The 10,416-nt window shown below is 42.8% G+C and overlaps 1 non-coding gene across 1 annotated transcript; it reads right to left on the reverse strand.

Moving 5' to 3' along the window:
• Window positions 1-1,184: 1,184 nt before the first annotated feature.
• Window positions 1,185-1,283, reverse strand: LOC146865729 (small nucleolar RNA U13). Its single transcript, XR_014977662.1, has one exon. It is a non-coding gene; the product is annotated as a small nucleolar RNA U13 (small nucleolar RNA).
• Window positions 1,284-10,416: the final 9,133 nt, after the last annotated feature.

A 10,416-nucleotide genomic window follows, 5' to 3' on the forward strand; every position in this document is an offset into this window, starting at 1 on the left:
TTAACCCTGGAGCAGAGGGTTTTACGCCGGCTGGCTATGAATTTCATTTGCAGTCAGCGCTGCAAGATTACTTTCCAGAGAGATTGAAGCGCTCTCTGAAATCGAAAGAGATAAAGTTATCAACCTTGCAACCCACATCAGCGCGGCTCGATGCTTAGAGAAGGCGTTTTCTTTTTTTCTCACTGGACTTTAATTATTTTGCTGTGAATGTGGATTTGTTCAAATGACATGGTGTCTTCATCGTAAGAGCTTTTTACACAGGGTGACAGCGGTGTAAGGAGCAATTCCTCTCCCTGGCACTGCTAATGAGGTAGCAGGGTGCGCGGCGCTCGTGACTGACTGCCAGGGCGAAGACGGATTGTGATTGCTTTCTCTGCTTTTCAACTTTTATCTTCTTTGTTCTAAAACAGAGAGAACGTGTTGAATTATCACAGTAAACGTGTCGAGTTAGGGCGCAGACAGACAGGAAAGACTGTAACACATAAAAACAGGAAAACAGCAGGCTTTCCTCCAAATGTTTCTCGAAGCACCTCAACAGGATAACCAGCATTGGCTGCAGATTTCTGATAACGCTGAAGAGGGATTTTGTTTTGATAAATATCGCTTTTTCGTGTCTGTAGTTTGCATCAGTAACTTTAGTCCCACGTACAGGGACATCATAACACATTGACGAGTGCAGCTTATCAAAACAAGCATTGAGAATGCAATAGGTCTCGCCTTTGATTAAGTTAAAGCCATTTGCTTTGCTAATGGTATTGTATAGCAAAGCAAATGACTTTAACTTAATGAAAGGCGAGACCTATTGCATTTTGACTGCTTGTTTCATATCCAGCCTATGATTATACCAGGGAAATTATGTACCACACAAACGTATTGTTCTAACACCACCGGGAGCTTATGTGCCTCTACATCTTTACCTTCAGTGGAGCATGAATATGCATTTAGTCCACACTACAAGTAATGCACTTGATGCCTTTGTCAGCTCCTATATAGCATACCTTCTGTGACAACATGCATGGCTTATGTAAAATGTGTTAATCTTTACCCAATTGTGTGATAACATATGCAATTTCATTTGATCTTTGTTGTTAAAACTTTTCTAAAAACCAGAGTAAACTATTTAAAATTGTTTATTTTATCTTTAACATTTGTAACGAAACTGTTCCAAAGGACCACTAGTTCTAACTCAGAGAGGTAATGTGCCCTGTCGAAACAAAGATGGGACGGCACACGTCACACACAAGCGTGAAAACCCACTCATCACTTGCAAGAAGCAGAAGGATCAGAAGCTAAGGTTAACGGAGGAACACCAGAGCATGCGATTCTCTCATGAATGTGAGGGTGAGAATGTTGTGGCGGTGGTGTCAGTCTACATTTGCCTGGGTCACATTGGAAGCTAATCACGAGTTACCTATGATGTTTTTTAAGAAAAGAGAGTCCAGTACAGCAATAGTCGTATTAATATACTAATTTATATGCAGCAGTGTAGCTAAAAATCGAGTGAGAGCGGGAGAGCTAGCCCGGCCGCAATGCACGCAACTGATGCTGCTAAGCAAATGAATTTACTGTTTATCTTAGATCCCTGCATGTTACTGTTAAGACAGAGCTGATGAATTGTGGCAAATTTACTTTTGGCAGGTGGAAAAAGCTGCTATAAGAATGCAAATGTGCAGCTGAACATTCCTAACAGTGGCATCTGTCTCTGTTTTCAGAAATTGCCCTCTGTACAGGAGTGTTCCTTTACCCTGCTGTACCACGGTGCGACCACTTCACTTGCACTGCTAGGACGCATCAGGGGCAAGGGACATAGCCATTGCATCAGTCTGAACGGGAACAACGACCGACCCTGTCTTCCTCTTACCTATCTGTTGCCACTTTTTAAAAATTCTTTTTTAATGTCCAGGGTGCAGGGGACACACACCAAAGTTTGATTTCTAAACAACACAATTTTGTTTACATCAGAGGCCCCCTTTTAAGCGGGTCATGTTGGACATGCAAAGTAAGGTAGTTCCCTTAAATAAAGCAATGAAGGATGGTGAAGCGGTTTTAAGGGCATTTTTATAGCCCATTACATTACAGAAAAGGCACGGTTTCTGTAGTTTATCTCATTATAGACACGCAATTGCTTTATCTTCTTTCAATAACGTGTCCATCACAGAGCCGCACATACGATCATTGAAATGGCATACATAAGTGGATTGAAAACATAAAACACATGACCAAGCGGAAAACTTGGCAGCTATGGAAGTGTCAGGCTCCAGAGGTGAGTCGCGCGTCGGTCATTGCCTCGTCTGTGTGGCCTGTGTGCAAATGTGCATACCATCGTCCAACCGGGATATCCTGTTAGTATTCAAGTCTTTGACTGCCAACACGCCATTGCATTATCCTTCCAGTGCACCGAAATACTCGTACTGTTAAGTGCCTCATTTCAACATTTCAACAAACTCCATACAATATTTGAAATAAAAAACACAACAAGCTTGGAAGTCGTCTGCGACTCATCGATGATAAGCAGTACATTCCGCTTTCTCGCAGCCACAGACACCCCTGCAATGAGCAGTAAAGTCGCCCAGCAGTGACCCTCGCCCATGGATGGAGCAGGGAAGGCTGTATTCCTTCAAAGCTAAGGGGAGGGGGTGGGGGGGATCTGTAGGTTGGTGGTTCCTGAAGCGCTCGATAAAGAAACTTGGAAAAGGTAAGGCACGATACTTGGTGACAGAGCTGCTTCAGTGCTCCGGGGCTTGTTGACTTTCTGTGTGTTTTCTGCTTGTCTTGACTCCGCCTCCACGATCACATGACCTAAACGGTGGCTAAGGCGAGCGGAGAGTGCAAAAAAGTTACGAAAAAAGTTCACACCGCCTAATGAAGGAGTGTGTGTACTGCCGCCGGTAAGAGTTCCAATCCTGCAGGGCGTGCATAAAAGGAGACAGGGTGGCAACAATCAGCGAGTGACATACCTTCAGTGCAATCATCGCACTGCCTTTGGCATAATTTGCGACGCAAAACAACGCGCACAAATCAAAACTTAGGGCGGAACTGGGACAAGGCTTCTGGAATCGTATCGATTCCAAGAAGCCTCTGCATGGCAGAGCAGCGTATGCGCTGCTTTCGCCAGGCTGAGACATAAAAACGTCACACGGGAGGGTGGACCGTTTAGTCAAGGGAATCTAACACAGCTTTCATCATCATCAGCTCTGTAGAGTGTATTGTGTGGGTACATGGAATGGGTGCTTGACTGTTCAATTTATGATTGAAGTCCAGGCAATGCTTGAAATGGAAAAATAGAGGTGCAGGTACTGTAACAGAGTACCTGCTTGTTTCTGAGAAGTGCCGGTACTCTCCAATTAAAAGTATTGCATTTCTTTTGAGAAGTGCCGGTACTCGCCCTCTCAAATGAAAAAGTACTGGTACTCTGAACCGGACAGTACAGGCCCATTTAAAGCAGGAAATTTAAGAGCTACCGAACAGTTTTGTCTGCATGGGGAAGCTAGTTTTGGGTAAGGGGATCTTTCCTATTTCAGGTCGTGTGGGAGAAATGCTGGCCAATGGAGGTGAAGTTCAGTAAGTGGTTTTTAGAGGCCAGAAGTGCATCCATTGGGGTGAAAGCTCAAAAAAAGTAAACCGCTGTGATTTCCACTTCTTTCTCTGACTTGTGTATGTGGAACTTCCATTTTGCAACCTGAGCTAAATAATGTACTTATCTTTTGAAGGACTCATCAACTAAGCTAACAAGGCTACTGTGTTGGATTTCTTTGCATAAAGTATCATATTTTGAGTCCAAACTCTTTTTAGGGTGCCACCCTTGAGAATAAGAAAAAAAAAATTAAGCTATATCTCCCTTCTCCGCAGGCCACAAAAGCAGAGTTTCATTTTCTCAAGAACTGTTATGCAATCTGTTAAACGTCCTCAAATGAAGTTTACAATACATGTTAGATTTCCCAAACTAATAATTGCATCCCCCTAAAGTATCAGCAGGTTGTTAAAAAAAAATAAGTGATATACAAACTAAAGCATGATTGTTGCACAAAAGATTACATTTCACAATAATTAAATAATTTCCCATAAACATACATCACAGTTCCTGAAATAAATATCAGACCACTCACAAAAAATTTTAGCACCTCAAAGTTGCATCAGATTGTACTCCTGTTATGAGCAACACAATATTATATATAACCCCATCACCTTGATCTTTGGGATCCTCATACTTTATGTAATCAAATCACCCGAAGATCTCCTTATAAATTCCCTAACCAACAGATTACTAAAGAATCAACAGATTTCTATCAACAACACCGCTTCAGAAGTAGAGATTAAATTGTCAACCTTATCGAATATCAGAATATTTATGCCCTACTGTGGCTGAATTGTATAGAAACTGTAGACTTCAAATTACTTGTGCTATAAATATAAATGATAAAAAGCAAAACTAAGGTCGATACGATATGTTTGCTTTTAAATAATGTTGTCTCTTTGCTCAAATAACTTTGCTGATTTACCTGTCTTTTTTCATTTATTTTCTTTTTTTTCCCCTCTTTTATTCCAAAACCCTTAAGCTCTGCATTTATATTTTTTTAAGATGTATTATAATGTATTTTGATGTTATTTCTTTAGTTAAAAAATATAAACCAAAAATTATTATAAGCAGAGCCTGCCCTAGGTGCCACAGGGGGAGCAGGCCTCAGTCCTCCCTGAAAACATGGACATGGCTTCGGAAACCAATAACCTCCATTCCTTACATATTAAAGAACATTCTTTCAACTAAACCCACAATAATGCCAGTCACAGAGCTATAGCTCATTAGGGGCCACATGTAGGTAATATATATTTACCGATTCATAAATACAGAATTTTACCGATTCGGTATTTATGAATCGGTAAAGAGAATGTAGGTAAACATTCGGTAATTATTACCGAATCGGTAATATTCGGAATTTATGAATCGGTATTTACCGATTCGGTAATAATGCATCCCTTCCAATTCATTCCTATGGGCCTGGAGGCCCATAGGAATGAATGGGAAGTCATTCACAATTACCGATTCGGTAAATACCGAATCGGTAATAGGGGGAGCATATTCATGGGTGGCAGGGTGTCACATTGACACCCTGTTGCACCCCTGAATCGTGCATGTGTGCACATGTGGCGCACATACATGCCCTAAGGGCATGTATGTCTGCCACATGGCACTTGTCAAAAAGCACAAAATTGCTTTTTAAAAGGTTTTCGTTATTTACCATCAACTTGTATTTTACCGATTTCTTAAAATTCCGAATCGGTAAATTACCAAATCCTGAAATCCAGCCACTTCCATCTCAATTGCCTAAATACCGGTCGGTAACGGGATATTTACCGATTTTCGGCCGTTACCGACCGGTATTTAGGTACCTACATATGGCCCTTAGTGTGGAATCCTAATATATGTTGCCTTCTCACCTCATAATGTGCAAATCACAAGCTTCTATCCCTTGGCCATGAGGGATTTGTGACTGCAATGGGCATAGCCAGGTAGAAGCACTCCCGCTAAATCATTCAAATGCATTGATGCAGCCCCTGTGGTGCGCCTTTCTACAATATTGACTTAACAGGTACAACATGCACGCTTCAACAATATTAACTTTCATTGTCACAAATAGCATTCTGCTTGTCAAAGTGTACAGTGAATCTGTATTCAAGTAGATTTTAAGATATTACATGAAGGAAACATGACTGAATATTTTTGTCTGCCCCTTGTTTTTAAAGGTTATCTTCAACTGTTTTTCATTAGGTTGAAATCAATATTGATAGCAAATCAACCATGCGCCCTATATTCTGAAAGGGTAGTAATTCCAACATCACTGAATGACATCACCAGTTCTGAGCCATTTATAGTTTGCCTGCATGCACTCAATAAGCCACTTTTTCTCTGTTATGATGTAAGCTTCACTTTCAGGAGTAAGTGAATGCAATGTGTGATGTAATCTCAAGCAAATTAATAAAAGGACTAAACATGCAACTCCAGGTGTGGGTATTGCTGCTCCGGTGGAGCCACAGACAAACCTGGGAACATCGTCTGACCTTGACGGAATGAACATTGTAAGAAATCGAGATGCGAGAGAACCAGGGCAGAGAGGGGGTACTGCGCTCCAACTGTAAAAACGGGGGACAGTCAGTAACATAACTAGGGGGGTGGTCGACTACCGCCCCCGAGAACAAGTCATCTGTCGGCTGCTGCCACCCCACCCCCACCCGGAACAAGTCATCTGTCGACCGCCATTCCCCCCACTCTTACCTGCGCCGGGCGGCAAACTCAGGGACAGCCTATGAGAAGGTGGCCTGGTATATTCTGTCCACTAATTAAAGTGGGCACCTTGTACCAGTCCACACGACCCTTTTAATGTATGAGTTAAAAGATAACCTTTATGAAAGCTATCCTAGTGGAAGCTATGGAAAGCAGCCTTCAGGCTTAATCTTGAAGGAATGTAAAGCAGCTTGTTTTACCAGAATATCACCTCCTAAATGACTAAATGAAGGAGAACCACACAGTAGTTATATACAAAATATGTATTTATTAATATAACACTCTCTACTATCCTCTACATGAGGGTAGAACACAAAGCACACAATAAACGATCAATAGAACAGTTGTAAGTAGCACAATACACAGCGGGCTCCAGGGGGAGAACGAACCATATACTAAAATAGTGGTATAACAATCACAACTTGACTAGACACAGTGCCTAGTCCACGTAGGATTGCTGGAACCCCAAGGAACCACCCCAGGTGATGTTTCAGGAATCCCACGGAGGACGGGTGCAGTGAGGAAACACGACCGCGTGATCCATACAACTCTATGGGAAAGTCGCGGTTGCAAAGTTAAAGTTTAAGGACCATTCGAGGAGGACTACGAGCACATCCTTTGTAACTTAAGAGTTTAGAGAGCCACCCCACCCGTGAATACCGTATTACCTGAGTTACCTATCCCAGGGGAGCCGGGGGCATAGGTCTGAATTGGCATCGGAAACCCTTGTCGTTTTCAATGGGAGGAAGTGAAGAAGTACTGCTGCTGTGAAGGTGAAAAGGGTACGGTGGAATTCAAGCCTGGATTCTGGATTGAAGGAACCTGAAAGCAGAGGGGGCAGAGTCTTGGTCACTTCAGAGTGACCAGGGGCTTGGAAGACGAATGCCTATCGATGTCATGTGCTTCAGGTGCAAAGAAGGGATGCTTGACTCTGCAGCCACAAGGACCAGGAGATGTCGAGGATGACCAGGAGCAGGAGGTGAGCTGCCCCACAAAGGATGGTGAGTGCTGAGGGGTCTGTGTCCAGTGGGAGCACCAACAAGCCTTGGCAACAGCAACCCATGAACAAAAGAAAAACAGGTGACAGTGTGGACCAGCAAGGTCCTGGGGCAACCAGCAAAGCCTAAGAACAATCAAGATGGTCCTCAGGAGGATCCACAGGCCGAATGACCAGGAGTGGCGAGGGGACTTCGAGCAAGATTGCAAAGCACCACGGAGCACACGGTGTGAAGAGGCCAGAGTTCTTTGGTGCAAATACTGCTCAGGGTCAGGACTACAGGGAGTCCAATGCAAATACTGCTCAGGGGCAGGACTACATGGAGTTCAATTAACAAATTCGGGAATTGTCAAAAAGCATATGCACTTTCAAATGGATGCAGTGCACAGGGGTTCGGGTTACGCAGCCCCCACATTCTGGCCTCAAACACAGTGAGGCGACAGATCAAACTCAGGGACCTTCAGGAACTCACCTCCTGTGTTTCTGAAATCTTCGGAGTCTGCAGGAGCTCAGGAGCAGCAGACCACTCAGTTGCACTTTAGGTGCCTGCGAAGCAGGGGAGTGACTCCTTCACTCCAAGGGAGATTCTACTGTTGTCTTAAGTGCACCACAGGTCCTGCACGGAGCCTGTATGGAGCAAAGGCACAAACTAAGCTTCGGAAGGAAAGGGTGACGAAGTTGAGCCCAGTCGAGGTCAGGCGAAGTCCAAGGTATCCAGACAATCAAAGGTCAGTGGTTTCTTCTTGTAGAATCTTGTCCACGTAAAATCCAAAGTCTTACAGCCAGATAAGCCCTTTTGTACCCATGGGAGAGGGTTGGACAGATTTGGGGCACCCTCCTAGGGGAGGGGCAGGACAGAGTGGTGGCCTCACCCATGTCCTTTGTCCATTTTTGCACCAGAGCAGGAGCCAATGGCTCCCAGAACTGGTTTGAGCTGGACTATGCACAGGAACACCAAATGTGCCCCCAGTGCAGACTGTCAGGCACTCTCAGAGCGCACCCATCCAGCCCCAATACACTAAATCCTGTCTGGGAGGTGGTCACATCTCACTGTGACAGGATGCCTATTGTGCTGCCATCCTTTGCTCAAGCGTGGCTCAGCAGCAGTAGGGTAGAAATGTGTCTTTGGCTGGCAGCCTCCATTTTGTGCTGTCCGGGTCGAGAAGGCTAGTACTGGTAAGACCAGTGACCCCACGTAGCTCGCTTCAGAAGGGTGGACTCATACCTCCCACACCAGTTACTGGTGTGGAGGTATGATTCCAAGGTGTTTGATACCATACTCAATATGTTTCTATGCAGCCGTTTTCGAGATAGCATTTACCGCGAGGTTATAATGCACCTTTACCTATATGTCCGTCTGAGTCACAGACAACCCGGGAGAATGTTCTCCGAAGGCTGCAGAGAGGCTCTGCTCAGGCAGGGGCACCCTCTCACATAAAACCCAGCACCCTGCCTTCAGGATTGTTAAGGCCTGCTATAGGGGTGACTTATAAGTTTTCAGTGTAGTGACCATTAGATATAGTGAACCCTTTATCTAAAGTAAGTGATGAAAGCACCATATTACACAAGCTGCAGTAGCAGACCTAGAGCGCCATTTTGCATGGCCTGTCATGGGTGGCATAATACATGCCTCAGCCCATGGGAGGCCTCTGGGGTACCTATGCCCTGGGTACATGGTGTACCATATACTAGGGACTTATAAGGGTATCCCAGTATCCAATCTGGAGTGTACCAAAGTTCATATATGTCAATTTAAGGGAGAAAGCAGATAGACTAGGGTCCTGATTAGCAGGATCCCAGTCAGACTAGTCAAAAACAGTGAGACATCAAGAAAAAAGTGGGGGTAACCATAAGAAAGAAGCAGATACTACTTTCCTACACTACCCCCAAACGTAAGGACATGAAACTAACCATGACCAGTTGAGTCTTCATTTTCTAAGTGGAAATATCTGGAGAGTCCATCTGCATTGGCATGGTTACTCCCACGTCTATGTTCCACTGTATAGTCCATGCCCTGTAGGGAAATGGACCACCTCAAAAGTTTGGGGTTTCCACCCTTCATCTTTTTAAGCCATAAGAGGGGCTTATGGTCTGTCTGAACAATGAAGTGAGTGCCAAAAAAGGGATTACTGACATAATATCGACGACAACAATATCGACCTACCAGAATATCGTGTCAAAAATATCGATGTCTAGAATATCGATATCCTATCTACAACATGGTAAGTACAAAAATATCGGAAGAAAATATCGTTGTTTAAAATATGGAAGTTAAATATATAGGTTTTTGTTAATGTAAAAAAAATTGTTGTAAAAAAAATAATATTAACTTAAAAATAAATTATTTTAATTTATTTGTAAATGTAAAATATCATAAATATAAAATTTCATTTAAAAAAACATACACATTTACAATTTAATTAATATAGATATACTTTAAAACAATTAATAAATAATATTTTTATTTAATTATAACATATTGAAAATATATAAAAAAACTACAATTAAATATATATACACAAACACCTGTACCATAAATATTATAAATAAATAAAAATATGTATTACAATTTTAATATATAAAATATTAATTACATTTTAAATGATTATTTAGTTTAAAAGTAGGGAAAGTGTTGCATAGCGACGGGGTAAAAATTACTATTGCCACTCCAGTGAGTACAACAGTAGGGACAGTGTTGGATAGCGGGGAGGTAAAGATTACTATTCCCACTCCAAAGTGTGTAACAGTAGGGAAAGTGTTGGCTAGAGCAGGGGTTAAAATTACTTTTCCCACTCCAGTTACTGCAACAGTAAGGAAAGTGTTGGATAGCGGGAGGGTAAAAATTACTATTCCCACTCCAGAGAGTGCAACAGTAGGGAAAGTGTTGGATAGCGGGTGGGTAAAAATTACTATTCCCACTCCAGCTTGTGTAACAGTAGGAAAAGTGTTGGCTTGAGCAGGGGTTAAAATTACTTTTCCCACTCCATTTACTGCAACAGTAAGGAAAGTGTTGGATAGCGGGAGGGTAAAAATTACTATTCCCACTCCAGAGAGTGCAACAGTAGGGAAAGTGTTGGATAGCGGGTGGGTAAAAATAAATATTCCCACTCCAACAAGTGTAACAGTAGGGAAAGTGTTG

This window comes from Triturus cristatus, chromosome 2_1 (assembly GCF_964204655.1).
Source record: "Triturus cristatus chromosome 2_1, aTriCri1.1, whole genome shotgun sequence".
NCBI lineage: Eukaryota > Metazoa > Chordata > Amphibia > Caudata > Salamandridae > Triturus > Triturus cristatus.